Here is a 22,363-nt window from a genome sequence, read left to right on the forward strand (position 1 = left end):
AAATCTAAATCCCCCTCTTTTCCGTCAATAATTCTCTGCTTTTTCACAGCCTCTCTAATCCTCTTTCTGACGTGACTCACCTCCATTTATCACCAGAGTGCCTGCATGCTTCAAACAATCAGGCAAAAGTGTGCAAACTGCTCATTTGTGTGTGTGTGTGTGTGTGTGTGTGTGTGCGTGTGTATGTATTTGTGCATTTTTGTGCATGTCTCTGTTTGTGTTTTTAAATCTGCAGGAATCTCGATCTTCACCCAGATACAGGTCCTTACCTGGGTGTGTTTTAATAGCTGTGTTTCTCCGTGGGGTGTTCGGGTGTTAAGGAACTACAGAATAACTTATGAGTTGATTATATGAGTTTTTCTTCTTTATCCAAAATAAGTATTGATATCAGATTCACGGCCAAGTAGTGTAAAGTCACACTGCTGTGAAAATGTAATAAAGCGTAGAGATAATCACTGCTGAAGTTTGAATAATGGCTTTGTGTAATGAATTTGTACCTCTCAGTGTAGAGATTATGCATCATGCTGGCCAGGCAGGCAGCCTGCTGCTGCTGCTGCTGCTGCTGCTGCTGTTGCTGTTGCTGACTCAGTGCTAGCGTAGCTGGGGCTTCGGGGGTTAATGCAGCAGGGCCAGGGGCTGATCCACAGCTCATCCTCATCTGCCAAAACTTCAAAGGATACCCTGACAGACTCTAAATCGCCATCTCCACCAGTCCAGCCTCTGCAGAACACACTCGTCCCCCCAGAGCACAGGTCAAACTCAGCCTCATCTTTCATGTATCGCTTACCCTACTGATTGTGTTCAAACAGATTCACGAATACAGAGGGACCCACTTCTGTATCACGCCCCAGCATATGGAGGCCTCTTCGTCTTCTTTTTTTTTTTTTTCAACAAAAGCAGAGATTTTTTTCCCCTTCTCCTTGTTTATACAGCTCCCTTTTTCTGTCTCTCTCATTCCTCTCTCTCTCTCTCTGTTTCTGTCCCTGTCGTTTTTCATCCCATCTCTCGCTCGGTCATCCATCCCCACTTTCTCTTATTTTGCATAGAAGGTCACAGTCATTTCCCCTTTCGACAGACCTCTTTTTTCCTTTTTTATGTTTTTTTTTTTTTTTCTTTTTTTGTGCACTGATGAATTATTCAGATTGCAGCCAGTGAATATGAGAGCTGCAGTTGACTTACAGGAAGAGGCAGGACACTGAGCCCAACTTGCTCAACTAAAGTCAGGACAGATTTTTAGCTGCAGGGTTTGATGCTCAGTTTAGGCTGCTTTGGTTGGTTTAAATATACTCGTCCACACCAGCTGCACCACGATGAGGACCCGACCAAATAACGGAGGGTTAGACATTTGTGTCAACGTGTTTTTCAAAGATTAAGAAAAGCAATTATTTTTTTTTGTTCCCTTGCCTTCACACGATCACTGGTTCTGCTTTTTCTAAGCCTCGGAGCAGCAACATTGTTACTGTGCCTCAGGTAAACTACAGCTCCCTGAAAGCTGTACTAGCATGCGGATGGTGTGTGTTATTTATTAATTTATGTTTATCCTCGGGTTGTTTATCCATGTTTGAATACCCATGCTGATCCATTTTGAGCAGGCCACCCCTCCCCATCTCTGTTTCTGTACCTGTGTTTAAGTAATGTGTGTGTTACGCGCCCCAGCAGAGTGTGAAATTGAAAATCCCCCCTACAGAGGTGTGATGATTGACAGAGAGAAGAGGACACAGGAGATGAGAAATCTCATCATCGTCCTCAAGCTGCTGTCGTTCTTGACTCATAATTCTGGAGTGTTTTATTTACAGACATTTTTTCCCCACTCTTGCTCATAGTCACGTTGCCACACTGTGACCTTTTTCGAATGATATCGATGCTCATAAAAATGAAGTGGTTATTGTTATCAAGTGGTTATGGTTATCACCTTGTTTCAGATGTCAATTTTCCGCTGTAATACCGTTCTCGGGTTGAGATGGTCATGATATTTTTATTTGTCCTATAAAATCCGCCACCAACTGTTGATGAACTTTACATCATGAGAACTTTTTCCAGCTTTGTCTCCCTGCCACCTTGTCCTCTGAAAAGGGCCTCAAACTCCCTCTGAGTGTCCTCCGTCTGACCTGCATATATATCTGTGTGTGTTTGAGTGTGTGTGTGTGGATCCCACCTGGCGAGCGTTGGACAGACCACCATCTGCTCCGCGCCCCCACACTGAACTAACCCCCCTCACCCGCCTTTATCATCCTCATGAGGTATCAGGAAATGGACAGTCCCTAGAAAAACGCTCACTCACGCAGCTTGAGTGCATCTTCTCTAAAACACTGAAGAATCGGGCTTGATAGGTTATTACATGGGATAATTATATAAGATGGTTGCGAGAGCTTGACATTTTTTACACAAGCCTTTGCACGTGAGGCGAAATCCTCGGCAACATGACAGGCCACTGCCACACGCTTTAAGAAATGGCAGCAGAGTGCTGGTGATCTGCTTATTGTAAGGCAGAGTGAGTCATTGCCCTGAGACAAAGACTGGTTTTACCCTCCCTCAAAGCACCTCAAGGACTTAACACGCTAGATTTAAAGAAGCGCAAATAGGCTTAAAATGAAATTCTTCCTCTTATCTTTTCCTTTTTCTTGCCAGCAATGGATTGTGTGCGTATCCCCCCTCCCTCCTTTCGTGCCATTTCTCCCAGCTTTTGCTTCCCTGCAGACAGTGTTTGGGATCAAAACCAAGATGTTGGTGCTTTGATTTTCCAGTGAAACAAAACTGGTCCTCGCTGAATATGCGCACAAGTGTTCTCATGTTTTTCATGCCAGACACTCTGGTCAATGAAAAGTTTTCAATTTCTTTTCTTTTTTTCCCTTTTTAAAGGCGATTTTGACTGTCCACCCTCCCCCCCAAACGTTTCGCCAGTAATTGCAACAGTGAAGGGAGACTGCAAAGGGTGCAGAGAGCAACAGCACAGCATGAGCACATGGCACAGGCAGCAACACATAAGCCACCAGGACAGCACTGGAGCATGTTGATATTTTCTAATAAATTCTCAACCATGGCTTTCGTTTCCTTCTTTTCTTAAGGTGGGAAAATGTGCACGCACGCAGGGAAAGGAGCTCGGAATTAAGCACAGGAGAGAGAAGATGCCGAAGAGGAGACAATAAAGAAGGTGAGTCACATTTCGCTTCCGACTGCATTTTTCTTCTTTATCCCCGTACTGCCCACAGCGTATAGATTTTTAGGCCAGTTCCCTGTATGTGGCTTTGCTTGCAACTTTTATCACACACACAGGTCAATGAGATCCTATAATAACGGGCCTACCTGAGATAAAGCAGTTCATAAAGAATGAATGCTTGCCGTTCAGTCTCAGTTCTGTCAAGGCTACCCATGAATGCTGCCAATATTCACATCAGCACACTTCTGCTTTCGTAATTCAACTCTGACCTTTTGAATGGAGCCTTCGACGTGCCAGTTATAACCTTGCAGTCAGCCCTAGTGGAAACACATCTGTCACGAGGCTGACAGCGTACTGGACCATCGATGGCACCACAAACGAGTGGGAAAGAGACACAAGGGCAAAGGAGAGAGCGATGGACGGATGAAGAAAAAAAAGTGGATGATGAGTGTGTGTGTGTGTGTGTGTGTGGAGATGAGAGCAATGAAATGGAGGGAGGGTTCAGAGAGGCTGTTAGGATGACACTCTTTCTCCCTGCGTGTGTAATGATAACTGGTGACAGAGCAGATGGTGGTGGTGAGATAAACAGTTTAAAAAGTGGGGAAAAGTGCTTGATAGCAAATAAAAGTGCTGAACATGTTTACCCTGCCAAGCATAATTCAAAACCAGCTCTAGCCATGTTCTAACAGATTGCAAATCTGAGGGAATTCATAGTTCGTCATGTTGCTCATGCAAATGCAAGGAAAACATATGTCATTTGTAATATGTGACATTTTACATATATAAACGTCCATTTTCTATCACTGATTGATATAACCCAGGAGTGATTCAAGCTGTAACATGAGAGCTTGTACATTTGCAAACATCTTGGCTTTCCCAGCACACAGGAGGTAGTGCATTTTTACATGCTGGTAGCAGCAAACAGCAGTTTATTTTGAACAAACAGAACAACTGGGTAGTTTGCAATATTCACAGTATTAGCCAACATCGCTGAATGGACAAAGAAAAGAGCGCCACCTAGAGAAACTCAACCTTTAGCAACAGAAAATCCATGGAAAAAGACATTATGTTAGGAACTTGATCTCAGAAAGTGCAGTTTAAAAACATCTGATCAAAATGTTTAGATTTAAAAAAACAAAAGGATCTCGCAGATTACCGCTTTAATAATGGGTGTTTGCTTTGAGGCTGAAATCCACTTTTCAGTACAATGTTACAAATTAAGCTCATTTTTCACCTGAGGGGAAAAAATGTTAATGCTGTAATCTCATGGGTCAGATTACAGGTTTAAATCAGATTGTTGGAGGCAGAGCACATCTGCAGTTCAGAGAGGTAGCATGCATGTGTGTTAGTATGTTAGAGGCTGATTCATCCCAAGAGAGAAGCACTAGCAAAGCCATAATACAACCTACAAAGACAAGCAGGAATGAATTCAGAAAAAGGATCGATTACTTAACAATTTGAACTTTTTCTGAGTCAAAGACTGTGTCCTAAGAATTACAACTAACGTGGATGAATCAGAGTGGAAATAGTGCAGCGTCATTACCATGGAAAATATATAATCATGCATGGGATTGCATCTCTGGCTCAGCTACTATAGACGGGTCAGGCCTAAAACCTGAGGTCGGGGGCTGCTGGCGAAAAGCTGGATTTACAGCGAGTGCCGCGATGATGCTTTGAAAAAGCATCATCATGCCAACTGAGGTCGTCATCGAAGGCCATTTGAAAAGTTTTAATGTGGTAGGAAAAAAGAATCAAAGCCAATGTTGCCTGTAAACCAGGGAGTGAAGATGCAGCGCTGGGATAGAGTGAGTCCATATCTCAGAATGTGGAACCGTGGAGCCTCACAGTTTAATTTAAGATTTTTTTCTTTCTTCAGATGCAGAAATCTTGATGTTATCCTATGGAAGCAATGCAACATTTTTTTGGGTTTCCAACATCAAACAGTTTTCTGTGGAGAATGTGTGTGGAGATTAGGTGGGGAATGAGAGTGTAATTAGGGACGATCAGATGAGGTAAATCTTGGCCACTGGGAGGAGAGCCTCGGCACTGATAATGGCAATCACAACAGAACAGAACCGAGCAGAGTGGAACGGACGCCTGGGGTCGAGGAGGGGGGAGATGGAAGAGGACTGATTATAGAATGGAGGAGAGGGGAGGGTAGGTGTGACAGAGAGAGAAGAAAGGAGGATGAGGGGAGAGTATTACTGGGTGTAAAGAAAGGAGAAGCAAGTCAGAGAGTCAGACTGAAGTGAATGACTGGACTGCCAGCTGGACATTACACACACCGCTGACTGAGTGGAAATGTGTGAGAGCTCCTCCTCGTACCAAACTCACTGCTGTTTGTCATTGATACCCACAGATTAACAGGAAACAGATCAGGGCTGGGCTAATCTATTGGAGCCGGTGTTTAAGCATCACATGTGTTCAACAGGGGAGCTTTGATGCAAGGCGTTGTGATTCATTTCTTAGTTTTTTCCACTGGCAATCCAAGAGGAGCTTTATTTAGAATACAGAGTGGCATAAATAGGTTGCAATAGATGATGCTAGCTCTAAAACTGACAGCTCTGTGCAGCGATTTGATATTAAACACCAGACAGCACCTGATGGCACAAAGGAATCCAGTCAAATCAAAGCACAGAGCAGACTAATCTACTGCCGTAAGGCTTGTGATTTAATGTTCAGGACCAAGCAACTGACATCTCAGTTGTCCCACAATAACAAACGTTTATTTATATGCTGAAGCCATTCGAAACTCCTTGCATAATTTAGTGTTTCATGATTAAAGTATTAAGAACGCCTTTTAATAGGTTTTTATATAGAATACGGTAAAAGCAAAATCTCCTTTAGCTTAGAGCATTCCAGGTTCATTAATCTACAATAATTAACTCATTTGCAAACTTTGATTAAACTCCTGTTCTATACCTTTCAAAGTTTAATTTGAAATTATTAATTATTTTCAGATGAAGGAGGCTCAGACATGACCTCAGTTCACATCCTGCCCATTGTCCATATTTACCATATTAAAGTACATCTCATGTCAACACAGTGTAAATCTGCGCTCGGCACGGCAGTAACTTACAGACTGTTATCTGTGTGTACCTGAGCAAATTATGAAATTGGAAACTAATTTGACTTGCTCAATGAGCAGCACATTTCACACTTCATTTGGCTTTCCATGAAACACTTAACAGTGAATCACCATTACGCCCCGAACACTTTGTTTCTAATTCCAGTCACTTACTGTGCAGGGGCAACTGAGGAAAGACAATTTTAATCACACATTTTACACTGTAAAAAATACATTGTCTCACCTCATGACCAGGAGTAACACCAGCCTCCGTTTACTAAGTCAAATTATTGGGTTTGTTTCAGTGAAAACAGCACGCTTCATTTACATCACATTACTTTGTTTGTTGAAGAAATGACACAAAATAAATACACCATGCAAGTAAAACCTAAGTGTGAGTAAGTTTATTGCAAGTAGATTTGCTACAATATCACTGAAGTGTGCATAAAAATGCAAAACATTTTCTGCTTGCACTTTGCACTAGCTCTCTCTTTTGTTTCCTCCCCAGCAGTTAAACAGTAGATAAGCTTCCAAAAGATCTGTTTTGATATTAATTTAAAAAAAAAAAAAAATGACTAGCATATCATGCAGCTCTTTTTTGCTTTAACTCAGAGGCAGCCCTTCTTAAGTATATAATTACCAAGTGGAGCAGCATGAATAGGAGTTTCATTCATGCTTGTATTCTAATCTTTTTTCTTTAAAATGTATAGCACTGTATTTAAGCATCACAGCTAAAGGGCATGTAGACAGCATATCTGTGTTTTCTGCTGATCAGACTATAAAGGGAAGAGATGGCATATAGAAATTAGATAGAGGCACGGTGTTAAAAAAAAAAAAAGTCAAAGCAATTTAATTATGTAATCATCGCATCTCATTTATATATAAAATATCTCTGTTCATTCAGCATGGTCTTGGTCTCAGAGATGATGAAATTATTTTTTTAATTGTTCCATTATTGCTCTCAGTTTTAAGTCAAATACCATTTCATATGGCTGACAGTCATCGCCATAGTTTTTTTTTTTTTTTTTTTAAATATTCATGTCCAAATCAGTTACAAAGTGTTCAAGTCAGTTGAGCTTGCAATTGCGCTGTTAGGTGAATGTCATTTCATTCATTTATTTCAGTGGATGTTTTGTAAGTCCCTCTACTAATAAGCACATCAGGTATAATGTCAAGACTACCGAGTTCAAACAGCTGATTCAGTTGATCAGTGTGCACAACAATCTCAATGTGAATACAGTCCATTTGTGAAGTGCTAAAATTATTTCTTGAAAAGGGCATGTAATATTCTGTTTATAGTGTAGTGTTGGCTTCAGTAATCAACACTGGAGCTCTAAGCTGGATCCTCCCCTGCAGCCAGATTACTTCTTGGGATCAGCTTCCCCCCCCCCAAAGGCTGCTGGTTGGCCCTTTCAGTCGTTGTTTCCCTCTGTTGATAATTTTCTGTCTCTGTGCACAGTCACTGCGTGGAGACAGAGGGGGGCTTGAAAGTAGACGCAATCTCCTATCTGACCTTGAAAGAAAAGAGCCGCACATTCTGAATGATTTCTTCCAATCTTGTTAAAACCCATAATGGAATTAACCTGGAATGCCCTGATGAAGTGACTGGTGTGCGAACATGGCATCTTGTTTGGCCTCGGGCGACCAAATGATGTTTGTAAAATTCTTAAATTAATAGGTATTATTCTTTTAGGATATTGGTTTGTATGATTATGACTGGCTGGGTTAGAAAAATAATAAAAAGTACAGTTAGCAGGTGGTAGACACAAACATGCATCAAACACTGGGCTGCATAACTTCACGGTGCATAATCTTGCCATTCTTTTTCTCTCTGTCTCTCCCCTCTGCTTACATTTTAATTTTTTGCATAAGCACTCTAGATGATGCTGAACTCCCGTCCTGAGTGGCACAACGTGTTGACTGCAGCTAGCAGATGTAGCAGCAGATCACCGACGCTGAATTTCTGCTGAGGGAACCCGCCAGTTTAGCAGCGAGGCCTCAGTCTTGCATGTGTGATAGACGTTGCCTTAGCCCAGGCTGACAGGAGACATAATTGAGTCCATTTTGATGACATAAGCCTTGCTGATTCCATTTAGTTGGGAATTTTCTCTTCCTCTCTGTGAGGCTCTGGTTTGATTGGAGGTCAGCTGGGAGCTAGCCGCTAGCCGTCAGCACACAGCACTCACCTGGTCTGACACCTGCTCACCGTGCAGGCAGCATGTTTGGTTGAGGCTCAAATCTCCACAGTGTGCAGGGAGAGCTGGAATTATGCCTCTCAGCCTGTGTGTGTGTGTATGTGTGTGTGTGTGTGTGTGTGTGTGTGCACGTGTGTGTATATGGAGGGTGTTCTGGGTGTGTATCTCTGTATTTGTGAGCACTTGCCTTGCGTGTCACATTGGATATGTGTCCACCAGAGCTCATGCGAGAAGACAGCGGGTTGGACTCACACCTTGCTCAGTTGGATCTTCCTCCCAGATCTGTCAAGCGTCTGTTGACGTGTCCATAATGCGACAGGCCACCCACAGAGAAGCACAGGGACAAATTGTCCGGCTTTCTAACCCTTACGCTAACCCTATAACCAACCTGTGACCTCTGCCCTCACAGGCTACACAGACGGCGCAGCGTTAGTCTTAGAGATGGAGTAGAGGTAATCTCATCAAAAGGCTTCAGTGTAGAATCATCCCTTATGTAAAATGCTTTTCTCAAAGAAACACAGCCAGCTTCACTCATTTCAGTTTGTTTTGTCTTTTTCTCAAAAGCTTTAAGTCGATTTTTTTAAGTCGAGTTTTACCATTGCAAGATATTAAAGAACTATATGCAGTTTGCAAATTATTGTGTGCTATTATGCCTTACAGGCATTTTGTTAATACATATTTTTTGTTGCATATATCATCCAATAAAATTGCCATAAATTGGTTGTGAATGCATTGATAGTGCATATATGAGACTATGTTAGCTGAAAGCATATTAACACATTAGCTGTGTGTACTTAAGGTCAGCTCTGTTTCCCAGCATGTAATTAACTGTAGAATCAGTTGCTTGAAATTACCTGACAGTCTGGTGGCCTGCAGCGCTCCCGCTCTCCCTGCCTCTCTCCCCCTCTCACTCGCTGGTCAATCTGATGCTAATGCTCCCTGGCAAGTGACTCCACTGTACATACTGTACAATAACAGTACACATACACACCGCCGACTCCAGTGCTAATTCTGGGTTAGTATGTTTTGGATAAATAGGAAGAATTAACTATAAGACAGGGATAATCCACTCTGAGGTATGTGTTAAAGAGTTTTTAATGTGTGACAGATATAGACTACTTCAGCTCTTTGCCTCTGCTTATAGTGGCAACTTGCCAACAATAAAAAAAAATTGGATGAGTTAGTTAATTTAAGAAGCGGTATGCTCTAAAAATAAAAATGTTCTGCCTGCAGTATATTTGTGTGGGTCAGACAGCCTTGCAGCTGAGATGCTACCCGCTGATTCAGCTAACACACTTGAGCCATGACATTGTAGACATGAGGATTCGTATCTCCTGCGATTCAGAATCAATACACAAATTCCAAAAATCAATCCATTAATTCTTTTTCAGTCATGCAATGATTTTGGTGCTCTCACAGCTAAATAGGCTTCAGGCAGCTCTGCCCCGAGCCCACAGTGCATCACAGCGCAATCAGAGTGCAGTGCAAAGTAGACAATAATGAACGGGCAAAGAGCTCTGGCCGTGGCCTAATTCAGTTCAAAAGACAAACGCCCCTACAGCCTGGTTGATAATGTGTAGTGCAGTGTTAATTTTGACAACGAAGACGATGATGAAAGATGTTTGTCAACGCCCTTTTTTTCCCCCATGACTACAACAAGACGAGACAAGCTAAAAATAGATCATAGATAATAACAGCTATAATGTTATGTAAGTTTGGTTTTTGTTGATGAAACAAGACAGGACGAAAATATGATTAGTAGACCGTCAGACATTTAAAAAATGTGATTGAAACTAATACACATTTTAGTTCAGAGACCTAGTCTAAAATTAAAATCAAAATCAGCTGCCTCATCCACAGTAAATTTTTGTTTTATGTTAATATTTTCCAGACATTCACAGACTGACCTGCTCAAATGATCTGCCAAACGTCCAGCTGTTGAGACAAGCCTCCACACAAATCAATAAAATTTGCTGTATATAGTGAAATACACTATATTACCAAAAGTATTCGCTCACCCATTCAAATGATCAGAATCAGGTGTCCTAATCACTTGGCCTGGCCACAGGTGTATAAAATCAAGCACTCAGGCATGCAGGCTGTGAAACAAGACATTTGTGAAAGAATGGGCCGCTCTCAGGAGCTCAGTGAATTCCAGCGTGGAACTGTCATAGGATGCCACCTGTGCAACAAATCCAGTCGTGAAATTTCCTCGCTCCTAAATATTCCACAGTCAACTGTCAGCTCTATTATAACAAAATGGAAGCGTTTGGGAACAACAGCAACTCAGCCACGAAGTGGTAGGCCACGTAAAGTGACGGAGAGGGGTCAGCGGATGCTGAAGCGCATAGTGCAAAGAGGTCGCCGACTTTCTGCACAGTCAATTGCTACAGAGCTACAAACTTCATGTGACCTTCAGATTAGCCCAAGTACAGTACGCAGAGAGCTTCATGGAATGGGTTTCCATGGCCGAGCAGCTGCAGCCAAGCCACACATCACCAAGTGCAATGCAAAGCGTCGGATGCAATGGTGTAAAGCACGCCGCCACTGGCCTCTAGAGCAGTGGAGACGCGTTCTCTGGAGTGATGAATCATGCTTTTCCATCTGGCAATCTGATGGACGAGTCTGGGTTTGGAGGTTGCCAGGAGAACGGTACATTTCAGACTGCATTGTGCCGACTGTGAAATTTGGTGGAGGAGGAATTATGGTGTGGGGTTGTTTTTCAGGAGCTGGGCTTGGCCCCTTAGTTCCAGTGAAAGGAACTTTGAATGCTTCAGGATACCAAAACATTTTGGACAATTCCATGCTCCCAACCTTGTGGGAACAGTTTGGAGCGGGCCCCTTCCTCTTCCAACATGACTGTGCACCAGTGCACAAAGCAAGGTCCATAAAGACATGGATGACAGTCTGGTGTGGATGAACTTGACTGGCCTGCACAGAGTCCTGACCTGAACCCGATAGAACACCTTTGGGATGAATTAGAGCGGAGACTGAGAGCCAGGCCTTCTTGACCAACATCAGTGTGTGACCTCACCAATGCGCTTTTGGAAGAATGGTCAAAAATTCCTATAAACACTCTCCTCAACCTTGTGGACAGTCTTCCCAGAAGAGTTGAAGCTGTAATAGCTGCAAAAGGTGGACCGACATCATATTGAACTCTGTGGGTTAGGAATGGGATGGCACTTCAGTTCATAGTATGAGTAAAGGCAGGTGAGCGAATACTTTTGGTAATATAGTGTAATTGCCATACCTCATTTCTGTATGTCTCTTTGGTAAAATGATGTGAAAAGGGTTTTAGCCGCTGTAGGATGGTGTAAATCAAGACAAGCGGATGTTACTGACGAGATGATGGTTTCACACTGTCTGTGTTGAGTTCAGGGAGATACTGACTCCAAAAATATTGTAAACAGGCTGATCAAACCAGGAATATGTATGTATAAACATTCAGTAGCTTTTACCGGACTACATTACATTGAGAGGCGTTTCTAATTTTTTGTCCTCCCTGTTTATTATACATGAGGGGGACAGAATATTGGAAACACACACTCTCAGTAAAATGCAGTCCAGTACAACAGCAGGTGTACTGGACAGGTGTAGCAACAGAAAATGAATAAATAGCAAAATAAACCAAACTGCAAGTTGTACGAACCGGTGCGAACCCTGCAGTTTTTTTGCAGGGACAGTTAAGTATTTACCTTGAATGCCTCCTGTGCACAGTTTAACAGCCAACATACTGGTAAGTCCCAGGGCAGCGAGCAGGACGTGACAGGAAAACAGCCTCCTCACAGCGACTGGAGGAGAGGAGGCAGGTTTTCTCCCACAGGCAGAGCGGGGAAGAGCTGCACGGTGCTCACGGGACAAAGAGGCTGTAAAAAGTGTCACAGGATGATATAAGCTGTCAGGAGGAGGGGGTTAAAACAGGTTAGTTAAATAGCCTGAAGCATAACTGTTTTGATGTGACTGACTCAGCTTTTCATCGAAGTTTTACAGGACTCAGCGGGATCGACACGGCTGTTGGAAACACAGATCTATAATAAAAAAAATATTGTAGATAATAATATTATAGAACAGTAGTTAGAAAAAAAAATCACTGTGCACAGCCAAAAAGAGGAGAAAAATGGAGTAAGACTAACAAAAAGATTTAGCCTCAAGCATCTGGAGCTTAAAGATGTCCATCCTTGCATCGTCTGTGTGATTTAAGATATCACTTTTTTTAATTTTAGCTTTGATAAAACTGTCACAACACATCTTGTTTACAGTTTTAGACCTGTTCAAGTGTTCTCTACAGCAGAGCTCTAAAGATACATTTGTTTAAAATGTTATGAAGACAAGAAGAAAACACATTGTTTTGCACTGCTTATGCCCCAGAAATTAAAAGAAAAAGAAAAAAACGAACATTTGTCAATTATATTTTTGTTAATTCAAATTTTGTTCAAAATTTTGAGAAATATGAGAATACTGAATCCTGAACCCTATGATGGATTTGTCATTACAAATGCTGCATTGTTCAAATCTGCAGAATTTTATTTTAAATGCTAACAAGGTTTCCAAAAATATCCAACATGTCCTGCTGAGTTACAAGCAAATGTGTTTAAAATGATGCACAAGACATGTATATATTTTCTATTTCATGCAATGCTGCAGCCATAAAACAATGGCATCTTGGGTCTGAGTATTTCACTCGGTAAAAGTGTGATGTGGCTTCGATGAAGCTTTGCAACTGGCAGACACAGAATATGTACATGACACGGCCATAGAATAATGGCGGTGTATGCAGTAGAAAGGGGCAAATATTTTGGAAAATTGGTGTTACATGACCAGAGAACACAGAAAAAAAATGTGTGCAAAATAAAAATCATGCTCAGACATCCCTTTTGCCTTGCGCTGACAAAAAAATGTGGGCTTCAATCTGTATTTTCTAGAGCCGGCAAAGGTTGTAATTGATCCAAAGGCGGTTGAAAAATCAGCAAAGTATTCCTTTAAGGGAAAATCTGAATTTAAGGTTTTTTTTTTTTTTTTTTTTTTTAAAAAGATACTTGCATGTAGGTGAAGTTTTACTTATAAACTGTGATAGTCCGGGCTTAGTGCTGTTCAGCTGCATCCGGAGTGAAGAAACAGCAGGATTATCCACCACCACTCTGAACACACGCGTACTGTAGGCCACCGCCACGAGGAGGAAGTAGCTGCAGGTCTAACGCTGACATTAGCAGCTTTAGCAACTTTTTCCACATATGTGGGTCATGGCCGTGGCTAATGGATGACACTACAGTGTGTTATGTAGAACATGCATACAGCAGTACACACAGAGCCCGACTCTCCAGGGTTCAATTTGGTTATCTCCCTCTCAGCACTACCCGGCTTCCACCTCAGCCTGGATTACGTGCCCCAGATTTCACAGCTCTTAAGAGAGAATATGCACATACTGTAGACGTTTATTATTCTGTGTAAGCACAGATGGAATTTTGCAAATCCAAACACAGGCCAAGACTTTTTACCTGAGCTTTTGTTAGTCTGCATTTTAGCAGACGCAAAAAAAAAAAAAAAAGTGGATAACATTAGTGTGTCCCACTTTGAGAAATTAATATAAAAACACATATGAAGCAAAAGGAGTGAATCATTTCATTTCAACAGAACACTTCTTATGGAATGTACATTGGAAAGAGAAGAAAAAGCACAGTTTGTTTTTGTCATGAACAGTTTTTTTTTTTTTTTTTTTTTTTTTTTATTGTGTGCCATTGTGCAGAAATGATTGAAATTTTAAAAATGATGAGATTTAAGTGCACCTTCTTTCATCTCTTTTGTTGGTCAGAAACTACAAATCCCTGTCTTTACTGTTATTGGTTTACAAATCAAAATTCTTGCACTGTAATACAAATGAAAAAAAAAAAAAAAAAAGGCTTAAGAATGGGAGCTGCTCGTTTTCCCCCACTGTTTTGTGGCATGCCCCTGTGGTACATACAGACATAAAGCATAAGGGATGGCAACTTCACTTTCTTCCCTCTCATATGATCCCAGAGCTGTTGGTACATATGACTTGTCACAGCTGCACATTAGCCATGTTGCAAACACATTGTTTTCTGAGAGAAAAATCCATTTGTTTCCATGGTGATGCTACCCCCTCCCCTCATGCAATTTTCCTGGTGGTTATTTATGGATAGCTTTATTGAACTTTATTGAAGAAGAGAAAGAAGAGAGTTACTTCCATTTGTAATTTTTCACACTCCCTAATAAGGTGGTTTGGGGAACTAGATCACACTGCAAGGCTCAAACTAATAATCTGCTCATATAGCATTAAGATCTTAAAGCACTTTGGTTTGACTCCATGGGCTCTAAACCACCCTCCATTATTAGTTACCCTTGATATTTGTATTTTTTTTCCCCCCAACTTGCCTTATCTATAATTGAAAAATCTAGACTCAACTCAAACAAACAAACAAACCAAAACAGAATAAAACAGAAGGCATAATCACTAATTTTGAGTTTGCCCGCAATACACATTCATTAACAAGGAACCAGGATGTAAGCATGTGGTACCACAGACACACATTAAACATACAAATATAACACAAGTGAGATATTCCTTTAAAAATCAATTTTATCAGCTTTTTGTGTCGTCACATCTCTGTGAAATTGTGAGGCTCAGATGTGATCCATTTCATCTGAGGGATCAAATGGCTGCCTCAGACAAATTCATTTATTTGATACAACTACAAGGAATCATTAAAAGTGAAGAGTGGGGAAAAACAGTGAATTGAAGTAAAAGTGAAGTAATTTCTTTCCCCTCACCTCGCAATATGTGCATGACTGATTTAATCTTAAAAACATACAATGGCAATCTCAGTGGTGTCAGAGCCTTTTGTTATCGAGTCAAAGCCGTGTGTCAGAGCCAATCGGTTCAATCTTTTTCATTTTAAGATCAAGCGTTTCTGAATGAGTACATCTTTTCATGAGAAAGGAAGATGGATATTCAATAGGGTGATCATGCAGTCGTATCATTTCGGATGTATTAAAGACCCATGTTTGCGCCTTTAAATTCTGCTTGTACTGTTGGAAAAATGATCTTTTAAGTAAAATTAATTCACTTAAACCATTTTTTGTCTCAATCCTCACAAATAAAGCGCTGGCTGTATGCACTGACGAAGTAAACGTGTGTGCTGAGTGAAATTCAGAGTGCAGTCCGTTGACTAGAGACACTTACTGAATCTAAACGGAGCATGCCGATACTTGCCAATTAAGTCAGTGAACTCACTGCAAATTTTCCTCTTGGGTTTTGTGCATGTTGACACCTTGGCAGGCCCGGACTGTACATCGGGAGAACCGGGAGAATTCCCGAAGCGCCGGCCTGTCACTGGCCTGCTGGCCTGTCTGTCTTTTTTTTTTTTTTTTTTTTTTTTTTTTTTTTTTTTTTTTTTTTTGGACAGGTCGCCGGCCAGGCCAATCAGCTGTCATGACGGTCCGCTCTCCGGTTGTAAGGGACAGGCCAGGCCAGGCCAATCAGAGGCCAGCAGCCTGTGACAAGATCAAGACGTGATTGGTTTGTTTTGATTAACACCCGCCCCAACAGTCCGAGCACGCTGTAAACATAGGAGGGGGTGTGGCGACTCGCGCGAGTGTGTTGGACTGTGGAGGAGAGCGGAGGAGGCGGAAGGAAAGGTTTAGTGATTACATTGCAGTTGATAAATAAATTTTTCCATGGACCCCAATCCAAATCCGGAGAAAAAAAAGAGGAAAGGTGGGGCAGAAAGGGAGAGAGAGAAAAAAAGAAAGGCACTCGAGGAAGACGCTGCCAAGTGCCTCAAGTTGCCCTTGTTATTCAGCCCCCCCCTCGCTGTCGCACTGTCAAAAAAAAAAGTGATGCTTCAGCAAGTGAGTTTTCTAAAACACACTGGTTCTTCTCAGTAGGAGGTTCTTTAGGCCATGTACACTCTCAGTTAGAGTTGAATTAACACTGAGGATTAGATTTTACACGTACAGTGTAGAAATGTAGGACCTGGACTTGAAATTCAAAAGTTTTGAAATTAAATAAGGATTGAGGTTTTAAAATCACTGATTTACAAGCCATATTTTTTTTACTGCCTTTGAGATTAATTTTTTTGTGGTGGCAGAATCGAGTGCCTTGATGCGCCGCATGCTGATTTTGTAAGGCAAGTTTTTTACACTCATATGGAGTGGCTATGTGACATCAGAGTGAGTGTTGGAGTGGCTAGTGCCTGTATGTGTAGCCTGCCCCCCCCCCCCCCCCCCCCCCCCCCCCCCCCCCCCCCCCCCCCCGCTCCACTCCAACGAACACCCCCCTCCCCGGATGGCCTGGGTGGATGACTACCTCCTGGCCTGAAAAAATCTCCCAGTCCGGCCCTGCACCTTGGTATTAAATAACAAGGACGATCTACCATGTTTGTCAAGTGGTTTTGGCTCCATGCAGTATCATTAGCTCCTCAAAAATCTAACCTTTTATGTCACAGCAGGCCAGGTACACTCACAGGGACAAAAACTGAGGTGCATTTGCTGGCATTAGGAAAGCTGGGTCAGAAAATGCAACCAGTGACATTTTCTGCATTTTGTGACTTAACTCGACACTTAATTCGACACTGATCTTGAAACTATGAGGAGCAAGTAATGAGGTTTATGTCCCAATTTTATAAAACTGACTTTCAAGATTCATTCACACCAGTTTACAGTGAAAATGCCTCACAACCACACAGAAAGTGATAAAATTACATTTTGAAATAGGCCTTTCTGTAACTACCAGGTGTATTTCTCATGGGAAGTGGTGTACATCACATGCAAGTCACATTTGGTTTGAGTGAATGTTGCTGGGAATATCATAAACAGACAAAACTCCGGGGTTCATATTCACAAAGCTCTAGTGATCTAGTTTTTTTTTTTTTTTTTTTTTAAAGCATTTCACATTTAAAATAAAATTAAATCCAAGTAAAGCATTTTAGGGAAGAGGACTTTTAGAAGGGTTAGGACTCAACTTCCAGAAGAAATTATCTCATAAATACCATATAGTAAAGTATTACCAAGCCTACAGAAAGCGTAATTATAAAGATACATGAATGCATCATTTATTTTTTAGAGGCTCAATTTCTCAGCATTTTCTACTTGCTTCCGTTCCTCTTGGTTTAATATAGATCTCTATATACTCTCCGGCCAACAAGCATACAAACTAATTACAGCTGAGACATTCTCTTTTTTACCTGTAAAACATAAAATTGATCAAGCGCTAAAACTACCCGCATGGATGCAATTAATTCGCATGTGAGTAGGCTACTGTGGAAGAAGGCTTGTGTTTTCAAACATTTTGAAATATTAGGTATCGCCCACTGTTTATTCAGAGATGATCATTATGTAAAAATTGTATTTATAATTGCACCATGCCTTAATAGAGAGTTATTTGATTAGGCCTAGAGTGGCATGCTGAGGGTTTTTTCAGCCAGTCACAGCTTGCTTCATCCCAAGCATCACGGTCAACAACGCCTCCTCATGAAGAAAAAGTTGCCCTTGCTCTTTCCGAACTTTACTAAATCACTCTGAAGCTAGGACCTCCTTGCTAGGAATTCATAGGCAAGGTTAGGAGCTCTGTGTAAGAGTATTCTCAGTATGTTTGTGAATATGGCTCAGGAGGTTAAACATGACGGGAAGACATATGTCTCCATCCTTGGTCCCTGATGGAAGTAAAAAAAAATGGGAACGGACCAAATTAAAAATGAAACAAAGCAGAACAGAAAAGACATGTAAAGGGACTATAATTCTGAATTGCAGCTGCTGAGACATACATAGAAATGCACTCCGAAAACCTCTAGTCACCAATGTAACTTTTAAAAAAGACCTTCTAATCCCATGCTTGGTTGCCTCCGATGCTACATACTCACCGAGTCTGTGAGCGTTGCCGCATTGTTGGACAGCTCTTAGCACAGGCAGCGAGAGCCTTGGTGACAGCCCTGCCAGAGACGAACGGCACAAAGCGTTCTCCAGACTTAATGCCACTGTTAATTTGTTTACCTTGATCAAATAGTCCTCATCACAGGAGGAATTTGTCTCCAGGATGTGCTTGGTGGGCCCTGAGCTATAACTCAACATCGTCACTCCATTTGTCAGGGAAAGCTCTGACAGTCGGCCTAATTAGTTTGGCTGTGACAAAGGAGCTGTCTCGGGGAAACTGGGAACATCAATCCATCTATGAAGGCATGTGTTTTCATAATACAAGCAATATAGTGAGCACAAACAGGCCTACTTGATGCCCGGTGAAACCTGGTGAACTGCATCCACAACAAGGACTAAATGAGCCGCTTGGAAAATGAACGCGATAAAGCCATGTTGTAAATATGTATTTGTTTGTCAGGATATTTAGCTGCTTGGATACAATGCCAAGCAGTTTATATCATTCCTCGGCCGAAGTCTTTTTGAAAAACAGCCTGCATACAAATTACAAACAAACAAAAAAAAAAAAACACATTGTGTAAGTTGTCATTTTGTGATACTGAACAGAAAAAGACCCTTATCTTCTTTTGCCCAAATTTTGAAAGGAGCATCTCCGTATAAAACTGACAATTGTGCTTTTCATTATCAATTCTCCATTTACCTGTGACATTTTTTCCCCCCATGCATGATGTGTTTTTATAGGTACACATATTGAGGAACACCATAATAACCAACAAAAACTATTTGCAATTTGTCTTTAAAAATATCGTCTCACTGCAGCCACGGAAGACAGTCAGGAGGATCTATGTTGTAAGAGTCTTTTTAAAACAGCAAGACATTAAAGTCGGTGGAACTCAACCTCTCCTGACGTCTCTAAAAGCTACCTCCATATAATACACACACACACACACACACAAATAATGATAATAACATTAATAATACAAAGTCCCTCAAAGGCTTTTTAGCTGCTGGCTGCCTTAAAACGTTATACAACATCATCGTTGTCAGGAGAATTTTTTTTTTTTTTTTTTTTAAAGGCACTCTTCACACATTTAAAATGAGGACAGCATCTTCTGCCTCTGTCTCTGCTTCACATCAACTCAAGCTCTCCTGGGCGAGTGCTTCACTTTTTTAGGATTATAGCAGCACTGGTAGTAATTCTGCATAGACGAAGGATTCTAGTGTGGCTGTCTGGCACTGGAGGTGAGTAAAAAAAAAAAAAAAATGGTGTTAACTTGCAGAATGGCTCAGGAGGCAGAAGTCCATGCAAAAAAGGCAGTGGTTTTATTAACCAAAAACAGCAGTGAAGCAGGGGAGGGAACTGAAAAAATAACTGGCATACACAAGCCACACGAGCCACATGAGCCAGCTGCCACCAGCAACAAACCTTCCTGGCCCCGCCCTAATTGGACTAAACCATGACTTCAGGAGGGAAGTCTCTAAACAAGAGAGGGAAGTCTCCACTGTAGTCTGCACCAAACAAGAACATAGCAAACATTTAAACACCATCAATAGTTTTAGGGGAGCAACTCATAATTAACTTTTCCCCACTGGATAAATTTATGCTCCTCCACCCTTAATTAGTCAACTGTGTCTGGTCACACAGAAAGAGAGACTACTGGGCTCCTCCCCTCACTTCGGCCAATGACGATGGCCACAACCACAATTGCACTTGTAGGAAAAAGGGAAAATCCAAGTTAGCAGACATCAATAGCTGGGTTTCCATCCAAATATATCGAAATTTTTTAGCGAATTTTGTCAAAATGCGCAAAAGAAAATGCGAATTTATGCCTGTTTCCATTAGTTTTGTTTTGCGATTATTGAGAGGAGAGTGTGCCGTGAGATGACGTCATAAGATAGCGTCTGTGTGTCGACTGAACAACAACAAACACAGCTGACACTCAACAGCTGATCAGGGACAGATTCCTGCTGAACTTGTCGGCTCTTGGGAGAAGTCTGCTTACTATTTTGGCAGCGCTAACTTCGTACCGAACCATCCTAAATAAGGAATAAGAGACTAATAATAATAGTAACAATAACTAATAATAAGACTGTAGCGTAGAAGTGTGACGTGGTATCCGGTCCAGTCATCGTTTATTCGCAAAACCTGTTTCCACAGCAAAAAGTCGCATTTTCTTTTATCGATGCGCTGAGAAATCCACCCCCTCCAAGCGTAAAAACTTTTTTGCGAATTTTCGGCCGTTTTTTCGAATTTCTGGCGTTTCCATCCAAGTTTTTTTTCGCAATTTCTGAAAATGCGAATAAATATAGGTGGATGGAAACCCAGCTACTGTTAAGATTTACTCAACTTGGCACAGGTGGCCTGACTAAGCCTAATGACAGTAATTGGTGTAGGACATGTAGGGATTTCAGGCATGTGAAAAGGTATAGAGGGAGCCTTTTCACAGGGATGTAAAAGTTTTGAAGGTTTGTGTAGTGAAACATTACTATGTGTTGTTGAAATGGCTCCATAGAAAGTTATCAGGCATTTTGTTTTCTTTTTTTTTTTTTTTTATTGAAAACGTCACTGTGCAGTCATAGATTCAGTAAAAACCACTGCGGGAATTTGTGTGTGCCTGCAGGACATATACCATTTACAACATGTTTTTTTCTACTGTAATCTTTTAGTGGGAACATTGTTTAAATTGTATTGACTCTTTCATGTCAGGAAAACATGATAATAATTATCTTGTGTATATGAATAACTAGAGCATGCTGCTCAATTATCTTTTGTTGTTTATTTTTAATGGCTTAAACTATATGCGCACAATTATTAGCCCAAAATTTATGGGGCTTATGGGGCTTCCTGCAAAAAACAGAAGAAAAGAAAAGAAAAGAAAACATTAAAGGGTTTGTGCATGTGCTTATCTCAAGAATAATGGGAGAGTAATGTGGTATTTAATCTCTTTCAGCCAACAAGCTTGAGGTACAACTCAGCTGGGTAAAGACACCAGGCTTCATCAATTATGTCTGCAGTCAAAGTTCTGTCAATTGATCGAATTTTAATTTTCCTCACAGAAACAAACACATATTTAGCTTTTTTTTATGTGAGCTCTGTGCGGCAACATCTTGCATTAGCATGGAACTAAACAGCGCGAGATCAAAGCCACAACTTCACTTGACCTAAAAACTGAAGGTAAACTGCTTTACTCAGCGTCCTGGCTCTTCTGCGCAGAGGTACACACACATACACAAACAAGATGAGTTCCCACAGATGTTATATGACCCCCTGTGGAGTGGATGCTGGTAATCTGTTCAACCTTTGGAGGAACGAGTCCCGGGTTCATGAGAGAAGAGGAGCCCCTTCGCAGCCTCTTGGCCACTAAAGGCCCTAAAGTTGCTCTCAAGCCCAAAGCTCCCTCTCACTGCTAGTGTTTGATGTCGGAAGAGAAAGATAGACTAACTAGGATCCTTTCTACAGCCTTTTATTTTGCCAGCAGTGGAAGCTGCAGCAGGCCCTCTCCCCTCACACTAAGTCATATTGATTTCATGACTTCTTAGAGACACAGCATGCAATAAGTCCAGGCTACTTTGCATTTTCATACCCCCTTCGTTTATTTGCTTTGTTGAGTCTCAAAGCATCGGCTGGAATAAATAGAAAATGGAAGATTAGGTTTGGCCACTGTGAGGCTGCTTTGAAATTGGTTACTGTGTTGTAGCTGTATGGAGGATGATAGAGAAGCAAAAATCTATTTTCAATTTATCTCAATTGGGCCCAAGGAAACATGGCATCAGAGCAGAGTTTGGTGTGCTGTGCTGATGCAGCATAGCTCTTAATGGACATTAACATTCGCGGCCTGCCTCATTTGATCTTCTCCTGTGTTGTTTGTAAACCTTCCTGTTCAGCACACAATCACTATAACAAAATTGCCTCAGTTTAACTGTGTGACATTCTCTCAGGTCAAATGAAATCTCAGCGTGGTTTCGGTGCCAGCTCGCAGAAAGTAATGGCAGCAGATTTTTTTTTATTTACTTGTTTTTTCACACTGTGTTTTAGCACTGAGGTTGTCAACGGTTGTG

Source organism: Myripristis murdjan, chromosome 20, assembly GCF_902150065.1.
Source record: "Myripristis murdjan chromosome 20, fMyrMur1.1, whole genome shotgun sequence".
Lineage (NCBI taxonomy): Eukaryota > Metazoa > Chordata > Actinopteri > Holocentriformes > Holocentridae > Myripristis > Myripristis murdjan.